General features: G+C 39.6%; 1 pseudogene; it reads right to left on the bottom strand.

The window, feature by feature from the left end:
• Positions 1-1,009: 1,009 nt before the first annotated feature.
• On the bottom strand, positions 1,010-3,328 carry LOC102497331 (catenin beta-1 pseudogene; annotated as a pseudogene).
• Positions 3,329-10,104: the final 6,776 nt, after the last annotated feature.

Below are 10,104 nucleotides of genomic sequence, written 5' to 3'. Positions count from 1 at the left end.
AATTTTCTTTATTATTACTAGTATTTTAAAATTTACTGTAGGACATGTGTGCTCACCAGAGAGAGAGAGAAAGAAAGTGAGAAAGCAAGATGCCAGGTTTGGGACTTGAACTGTGGTCAGCTATGTGGGAGTCCTTCGCCTAAACCTCCAAGCCACCTGCTGGCCCCATATTGTCTTTATTTTTGTTTATTTTTTCTATTGTGTCCTTTGATTTAATTTTTTTCTTTTAATGAATTGAAAGTTTAATTCTGAAATATTTTCATTTTACTGTTTTTATAACTATTTTTATTTTCTCTTGAAGCATTATATCATGGGAGGTGATAAAATAAAAGGCAACTGGTAAACTGTCCCAAAAAAGTTTCCAAATACGACCTCTTACTGATTTTCCCTACCCACACATATCCAAACAAAAGTTTTTAATAAAAAATTTAAAATAGGGGCCAGAGAAGGTGGTGTGGTTAAGGGCACTGGACTCCCACATGGCTGACTGCAGTTTGAGTCCTGGACCTGGTGGTTTGATTTCTCACTTTCCCTCTCTCTCTCTCTGTTGCTCTCTGGTCAAATTAAAATGAATGAATAAATAAAGTTAAATATTAAAAAAATAGATCCACCTGTTTATTTTAAGCATATTAGAAACTAATTGAACCTTTTCTAATAATTTATTTTATACAAAAAGGCTACACAACATTGCACATTACTCAGATTATAATTAGAGTTATTATGAATTAGTGTTCTACACTGTTCTTAGAAATTAGAAATTACTGTGGTAGTATTCACTACAACTTAACACTAAGAGAGACTTAACAAACTAAGTTACTGCAAAAAAAAAATTTAAAGAACTGTTTCAAAGCAAGCAAAGTCAGTGCCATTACAGATATATACTTTTAAATTATTTTAACAAGCAAGGTTATAGGGTTTGATAAATTCCATCTTGTGATCCATTCATGTGCATTCTTAATTTCTTGAGTCACTCTTCAATCCATTTGTATTGTTATTTCTAAACGATGATTTACAGGTCAGTACCAAATTAGGTCAGCTGATTGCTGTCACCTGGAGGTAGCTTATCCATGCAGTCCTAGGAATCCCCCAGATCTGGCAGTCCATCACCTAGATAGTCAGCACCGGGTGGTGGCCACTTGGTGGCACCCATCTCATGCTCCATCATGGGGTCCATACCCAAGGCATTCTGGCCTTATCCAGAGTGAAATGAACAATAGCTGGGGTCATCCTGGTGCTATCCAAGAGGTTCTCTTTGGGCATCGCTATTAAGTCCAAGATCAATAGACTCATTCTGAGCTATCAGCTCTTTTCTGAAGAGAGAACTGGTCAGCTTAACCAAGAGCTGATTCTTTTAATTCTGTGACTTGTCCTCAGATATTTGGAACAAAACAGCAGCTGCATATGTTGCTACACCTTCATTGCTAGAGTGGAGTAGTTCTCTCAGAGGAGCTGTGACTCCCCCAGCTTCAATAGTCTCTGCATCCTCCTTGCCTTGAGCAGGTTCATGGAGGACCTGCAGCTACTCTGAATACTTTCAATGGGAGAATAAAGCAGTTCCACAAACAATAGAATGGTATTCAGTCCTCTAATTACAGTTCTATTGTGAACATCAGGAGCCAGGCTGTGAAGGACTCTAGTACAACCTTCAGTTATTTCTTCCACGTGGACCCTCTCCAAAAATTGTCATTGTGTGCCACCCATGGATGCACGGTTGCTGGGTATCCTGAAGTACAAGAACAAGCAACTGAACTGCTCATGGAATGGCACCCTGTTCATGCAAAGGTGTGTGATCTGCTGAACAAAGGGCAAGGTTTTCAATCAGTCTAACAGTAAGCTTTATCAGGGGCCAAGGGGATAATGGGTGTAGGAGTTTAACCACAGCTAGTAGTCCATAGTGAAGGTGAATAGCATTCTGGGCCATCTCTGCTTCTTCTTGTCAGCTGGCCAGATTATGAAGAGCACAGACACTCCCTATCATCAGCACGGAGGACAGAACACACTCTATCCCACCCACCTGGCACACTATCATCTTGTTCTTGTAATTATTGCAAGTGAGGTTAGAAAGAATTGCAGCTGCACAGGTGACCACATTTATATCATCTGAACCCAGAAGCTAAACAAGACTCCCAAAGAGACCTTCCATCCCTTTCTGTTTAGATACAGCATCTGAAAGATTCCTGGCTCCAACGACAGTTCTGAACAAGACATTGACTTGGGTCTATAATATTATTTGAAGTCCTAAAACTTGCATCCCTCCAGCTCCTACAATGGCCAGCTTATTGCGAGAGCAGATGGATAAGCACCTTCAGTCCTCTGCTTGTGGGTCCACAGTAGTTTCTTGTAAATTAGATCCTCATTATATTTATCAAAGCTTGGGATCCACCATTAGCCAGAATGATCAACTGTCTTTCTTGATTGCCATAAGCTAAAATCTGAAGCCAGTCTGTTGTAATAGCCAGGAACTTAACATTTCTTAAGTTGAGCAAAGCAACTATTTTCTGCAGCCCTGCCATTTTTGCTCCTCTTTGATATAATAAAATGTGTGGAGACTTGTGATGGCATAAACAATACAAAATCCACTGGTGAACCAAGCATTTTTAAAAGTTTTTTTTTTGCCTGCAGACTTAAAGATGGCCAACATATTCTCACAATGATGGGAAAGGTTGTGCAAGTTCCCAACCGAATGAGCTGTTTCCATATCATTTGTATTCTGCATGGTGCGCACAACAGCAGACACCAACTGAGGAGAACTCACGATGGCATGTCTGGCTGAAGTAGTTGTGAGCTGAACTAGACACTTCCTTTTTAGAAAGCAGTGGACCATAGCTGAAATCTTATTAACTACCACCTGGTCCTTGTCATTTAGTAGTTTTGTCAGTTTTGGGATCGCCAAGTTCTGTATCATCTTGATAGTTAATCAAGTTTACAACTGTATGTTTCTGCATTTGTGATAGATTAGCCAAACTGCGGACATTAGTGGGATGAGCAGTATCAAACTGTGTATATGAGATCTGAGTACCCTCATCTGACGGCTCAGGGAATAGAGGAGCTCTGTAACCCCTGAGCTCCTGTCATCGCATACCGTTCATCAATATCAGCTACTTGTGCTTGAGTGAAGGTTTGAGAAAATCCCTGTTCCCACTCATGCAGGGCTTGAGAAGTATCCACATTCTCTTCCTCAGGATTGCTTCTACCACTCAGAGAAGGAACTGTGATAGTGGCACCAGAATGGATTCCAGAGTCCAGGTAAGATCATCACTGCGAGTTACTAATAGCTGTCTGCCTCCATGGCCATGTCCAATTCCATCATATCAGTTTGAGTAGCCATTATCCTAGTAGGATTTTCAAAACAGTTGTGTTCTTTAGATATCCTCAGGGAAACAGGCTCCTTCCACCATGGGAGTTAGACCATCCTGAGCCTGCAGTGGTGGGTTGGCAGGATTGGAGCTACCCCTCGGACCTTCCTCCATCACCACCTCCCCTTGCCCTCTGCTCCCAGGGCCGGGTTACTATGGCTGCCACAGACCAAGAGGCTTTCCATTCCTTTTTTGTATACTTTTCAGAATATTTTCTTAGCAGTTACCCTGAGGAGTACAATTAACATCTTACATTTATAACATTCTAGTTTGAATTTATATAGCTTAGCTTCAATACCATTAAAAAACTGCTCTTATATAGCGCCTCTTCATGTTGTTACAAATTACATATTTACACATTCTTGCCCATTAATATAGACTTACAAGTGTGTTATGCATTGGTCTTTTAAATCATGTAAGAAACAGAGTTACAAACACATGATAATACTGGCTATTTTTTTTTTTTTTTGAGAGGCTTTTGCTATAGGGCACATGTGCTTGCCAGACAGAGAGAGACAGAGAGACAGAAAGCGAGAAATCATCCTCCAGGGGGGATGGCCACGCCGCAATCCCTTCTCCTCCTTTCTCCTCTCAGGATCTTGGGCACGCACGCACACGCACCTGGCGTGAGTTTAAGCCACCGGGTCCAGGACTCGAACCGCGGTCGACTATGTGGGAGTCCAACGACATAGCCATTACGCTAACTGCTGGTCCCCATAATACTGGCTTTTTCCTCTTTCTTTCAGTACTTTAAAGGTATCTGCTGCCTTCTGGCCTATAAGATTTCTGATGAGAAGTAAGGTATTAATCTTACCAAAGTGCTCTTGTACATGTCAAGCCATTTCTCTTTTGCTGCTTTCATGATTCTGTTTTTCAACAATTCTATTAAGATGTCCTGGTGTGAATCTCTATTATTTTTCCTGTGAATGAATTATACTTTTCTGTCTTGTATTTTTTTTTTTTGTAAAAAATCTTGACATTTTGAAGATAATAATGTAACTCTGGAAGTCAGATATAACCCTCCCCAGAGTTTGCTGTTATTGCTTGTTTAGGGCAGCAGTCATCTGTCTAGGGACTTTCCAACCCTATGTATCCAAAGACTGTATTCTGTTTGTGTGTCACTTAAAGTATTTCTTAAGATCACACTATCACAGACTTCATATTATTTCAGTGGTCAGCCAGAGACCTGTCAAAGATCTTAAATGCCTGGAGCCAAAAATGAAAGAATCTATTCTTCTCCTTTTTGCAGATTGACTTCAAGCTGAGGCTCTCCTTCAATGCTTAGACAGGCCACGTACAATTCTGCCTTAGCAGTCACCTCCTCTTTGCACAGACTCCAAAGATCAGTCAGAGGTATAGGATTAGGGTCCTTTTGGTTCTTTTCAGAGTATGTATACATTAAACTCCGGGCATGCATGTTGCATGTATCAGTATTTCATCACTTTTAATTGCTAAGTAGTATTTCATTTTATGTGTGTGGAGCCAGAGTGACTCCATCTTGTCTACTAATCCACCATGCTAACTGCTGTATTGTCTCATTAAGTGGTGCTACATGGCAGTACTAGTCAGACTTGTTCTTGGATGCTGATCTGGTAAACGTAACTATTAACTTGTGCTTTGAAGCAGCAGATTCTCAATCATTAATCATGACACAAACTCCCTTGTGCACATACTTAACAGTGATCTCCAGAAAGCACAGAACCTTGCCTGTGAGTATAGTGGCCTGTCTCATGATTAGTGTGGAGATCTATGCATCCTGCCACTACCCCGGACATGTTTTTATATGTTAGTTCAATAAATACCACTGCCAGTAAACTGGATTTCCCTGACTCATTCTTTGTTTTTTTTGACTCCTTTGGCATTCACTGTTTCCCTTACATGGTCTTGTCTTGAGACAATATAGATAAATCAGATTTGATCTGTTCATTAGTTGATGAACATCTGTATTGTTTTCCCTTTTTTTGTTCTTATGAAAATGCTACTATGACATTGTGGGCTCTTCCTTGGCTAGTATATGTAGAGATGGTTCTTGCCTTACCATTTTTCAAGTTTACAAGGGGACAGAAACAATATGCATTCAGTAGAAACCATACTTGAAGTACCCATACAACTATTCTGTTATTTCACTTTTAGACAAGCAGTCAATAAATGATATGAGATATTTAACACTTTATTACACAGTAGGCTTTGTGTTAATCATTTTGTCCAGCTGTAGGCTAATGTAAGTGTTCTAAGCACATTAAGATAGGCTAACTAAATTATGATGTTTAGTAGAGTAGATATAGTAAATGCATTTCTGACTTATGATTTTTCAATTTATAATGGGTTTATCAGGATGTAAATATACTGTAAATTAAGGAATATCAATATATGTGTGTGGGTATAGACAGATAGATTGAATTCATTATTGTTTATTTATTTTTTGCCATAGGATGCATGTACTTGTGTGTGTACTTGTTAGAGAGAGAGAGAGACAGAGAGAGAGAGGTTGGGACTTGAACCGTGGAAGCAGCCATGTAGGATCCAGCACTTTAACCACACTACCTGCTGGCTCTAATTCATTATTATTTTATAAATAGATTTATTGAGGTATAATTGATGTACAATGAATTGCATCTATTTAAAAACCCATATTTAATTAATTTTGAACTATGTATACATCTGGAAAACCATTACCATTAAGATAACATTTCTAGGTTCACCCCTGTAACTTGGTGGTGAAGGGAACTGGATCCCATATGGCAGCTCGTGGTTCAACTCCTGGCCCTGGGGGCTTGAAAAGCACATTGGGTATATTTGTGTGTATGCTCAATCTCAACAGGAAGGAGAAATGGAGGAGGAGGGATAGTGGCATGATCACACTCCATAGGAGGATGCTTTCTCTTTCTCTCTTTCTGTTCACCTTTCTGTCTCTCTCTAGTCAGTGCACATATCCTCTGGTAATTAAAAAAAAAAGATAATATTTCCATCTTGGAAAGTTTCCTTATGCTCCTTTTTACTCTATAACCCTGTCTGCCTGCATCCACTGATCTTCTGTCACTAAAAGTTTTTAAAGAATAATTTTATTTATTATTATCTTAAAAATTTGATCAGAGAGACAGAGAGAGAGAGAGAGAGAGAGAGAGAGAGAGAGAGAGAGAAAAGTGAGAAACCAAGCCACTAGGTTTGGGACTCCAACTGTGGTCGGCCAGGTGAAAGTCCAGTGCCTTAATCACCATGCCACCTACCATCCCCTAAACATTAGTTTTAGTTTTCTAAAATTTTATATTAATGGAATAACACAATATTGCTTGTTTTGTCAGGTTTCTTTGACGCAGCACGACTATTTTGATATTTTCCCATGTTGATACATGTATCAGTAGTTGCTTCTTGCTGTGCCCCTGCACAATCATTTTTGTGTTATTTCATTTATCTTTGGTAAATAACTAGGAGTGAAATGATATGGTTGTATGGTAGGTATATAGTTAGTTTTTTCAACATGTTTCCAAGAATGGGAAAGCAACAGACATTTCAACAATAACCAAACTTGTATAATTTTTTTTAAAGAATTCTTTTATTTAACTTTATTTATTTATTTACTTTGACAAGAGAGGGACATAGCAGAGAGAAAGAGAAAGGGAAAGTGAGAAAGCAAGTCACCAGGTCTGGAACTCAAACCATGGTCAGCCATGTGGGAGTCCAGCGTCCTTAACCACTACGCCACCTGTTGGTCCCCTACTCTTGTATAATTTTTAAAAAGGTTTAATTTTTCTGCCATGAGAAAGTGAAAGGCATTCCCAGTGGAGTCTTTACACAGGTCACCCACCACAGCCAGCCAGGATCAGGATCATAGGCATGTACGTGTGCATTCAGCATGCACAGGAAAACCTCAGATGAACCTGGAACCCTTCCTGTGTGGCTTCAGCATCATGTAGCATTGTGTTACCACTACACCTCCACCCGCTGGCCCTCTTACATCATTTTACATTCCCACTACCTATATATGAGAGTTCTAGTTGCTCTGCATCCTTGCCAACACTTGGTATGGTTAGTCTTTTTAATTTTTGCTGTTCTAGTGAGTGTACGCTACTATAATTACATTTTCTATGTGCTGATAGGCCATACATATATCTTTTTTGGTGAAGTATATATTAAAATCTTTTGTACCCCACCCCCACCTTTTTTAAGTTTATTCATTTATTTCTTGACACACAGAGACAAAGAGAGAGAGAGAGAGACCCCTAGCAGGGTCTTGACACTGTGATCAAGTCCCAGCTAGCTCAGGTCATGGGTGAATGCAAGCCTAGGATACTCAGGGAGGTTACTGGATGTGAACTTGGAACATTGTCATGTGATTCAGTGTCAAAAAGTGTCATGTTTTATCACTGCACCACCCTCTGGCCCCCTTTTGTTCATTTTGAAAAGTTTATGTACGTAATTGCTTCAGGGTGCATGCGTGAGCATGCAAGAGAGAGAGAAAAAGAAAGAGGGAGAAAGCTCCCTCCAGTGGTGCCTGGTCACACTGCGATTCCTTCTCTTGTCTCTCCATTTTGTTGGCATCATGGGCATGCATGCACATCAAGCATGTTTTTCAGGCCTCCAGGCTGGCACTCAAACCATGGTTGGTCATGTGGAATCTAGTCCCCTTAACCATTAGGCCCATTTTTAAAGTGCTTTCTTTTCTTTATTATTATTGAGAATGAGAGATGACTAGTTTTAATATAAATTAAGGGTATGATAGAATCATACTCAGGTTTTACTTATGTAAAATACTTATATAAAATACATATCTACTTATGTAGATAGAGCTAGGGAATCTCTACAACTAATGATGAGATAACAAGACATAATTTTATAGTACTTTATCATTTCATAGTCTTTCTTTTCAATTCTTGGGTAAAGTGTTAGAGGGGACAGTATCAAACTTATATGCATTCAGAGAAGGTAGATTAGGATAGTAAGAACAGTGGAAGAGGAAGGAATGTGGGTGGTCCAGTAATAAAAGGACTAAGTGGAGATAGACTTTTACAAAACAATTAAGGTCTTCCAGGGTAGAGAAGAATAGTTGAGAAGATAGGATTTGTATTCAGAGGTACATGGATTAAAATCCTTGCTATTTTCCTTAAAAGCTGTATGATATCAGGTATGATACACATAAACTGTCTAAGTTGTTTCATTGGTAAATCTACAGTATATAATAAAGAAATGGTGTTATTCTTTTGTGTGCGTTTGTATGTATGCATGTATATGTGTTTCAGACAGGGTCTTGCTGTGTCACAATCCTATTGCCTCAGACTCCTGTATAGCCAGGACTGAAGGCATGAACCCTACGTGGCCTTTTTAGGGAGAGCCAATAATTGAACCAGGTCTCCCATCTGGCCCAGCTTGTCATGAAGCAGTGTCCTGCATGCGTGATTCTGGCTAGGCCAAACAGTATTATTCTTAAGCTTACTATGAGACAGTAGCAATGTCAAGAATAATTACATGATGAATTTTAGTGATTCATAGCATTGGGTTTTTGTTATGCTAAAGCCTATGAACAAAAATGACTATTTAGAAAGTGTATCAGTGCTGGCAACCTATTGTATAACAAATCATCCCTGAATGTAAATTAAAACAATAAATATCTATTATCTCACAATTTCTGTTGTGGTTCAGGAATTTAAGAGTGGCTTACTTGGCGTGGGGGATAGGGACTCTGGTTCAGAGTCTATTGTGAGGTTGCAGTCCTGATGTAAACCAGTGCTGCAGTCATGTGAAGCCTGACTTTGGACCAAATACCCAGGTTCTTTGCATTTAGCAAGAGGCCTCAGTTTTCTACCATGTGGGCTTTTCTGTAGAGCAGCTTAGTGTTTTCATGACATAGCAGCTGGTTTCCTGCAGAGTACATAATCCAAGTGAAAGAACAAGGAGGATGGTATATGCCTTTTATGTCCTAATTTCAGAAGTCATAATCACTAAACACAACCATACTCAAAGAGAGGTGAATCAAACCCTCCCCCCCCCTTTTTTTTTTGCTAGAAGATGTGTACACTCACCAGAGAGAGGGTGAAGGACTAGAGAAAGCACCCCTCACATGGGGCATGGTCATGCTGCCATTCCTTCTCTTCAGTCTCTCCTTGCTTTCAGGATTTTGGGTTCACACATGACCCAGTGTGTTTTTCTGGCTCTGAGTCTGGGACTCAAACTATACCATCGGGTACGTGGGATCAGGTTGCCTTAGCACCCAGGCAAGGGGCTGGCCCAGGACCCACCTTTGAAGGGGGCACTTTTTTTTTTTTTTCAGTTTTTTCTTTTCCCTTTTCTCTTTCTTTTTAAAACATATACTCATTGTATATCTTTGCAGCATACAAAATGAATTCTCCCAGCATAAATCCACTATATATTAGTCCAGTCAAAGATATTACTATACACATTATCAACAGATAATTTTCCATTTTTGTGTCCATTAAATGTTTTGCTTCTTTTTTCCTCCTATTCCTTCCCTCCTATCCTCTTTGCCCACCCTCTTCCCATACTGTCTCTAGTATCCACAGTTCCTCTCCATACCTTCTTTTTTGTTTTTAAAAGAGATTTTTGCTATAGGGTGTGTGCGCTCACCAGAGAGACAGAAAGTAAGAAATCACTTCCCGGGGGGCTGGCCATACTGTAATCCCTTCTCCTTCATTCTCCCCTCAGGATTTTGGGCACACACACACACACACACACATGCACCCAGCATGAGTTTTTTTTTAAAAGAATCGTCTAATTTTATTTATTCATTCATTTA

This window comes from Tupaia chinensis, unplaced genomic scaffold (assembly GCF_000334495.1).
Source record: "Tupaia chinensis unplaced genomic scaffold, TupChi_1.0 Scaffold000646_1, whole genome shotgun sequence".
NCBI classification, from domain to species: Eukaryota; Metazoa; Chordata; class Mammalia; order Scandentia; family Tupaiidae; genus Tupaia; species Tupaia belangeri.
Note: the sequence above shows the minus strand (reverse complement) of the source record. Positions and strands in the feature narration are given on the sequence as shown.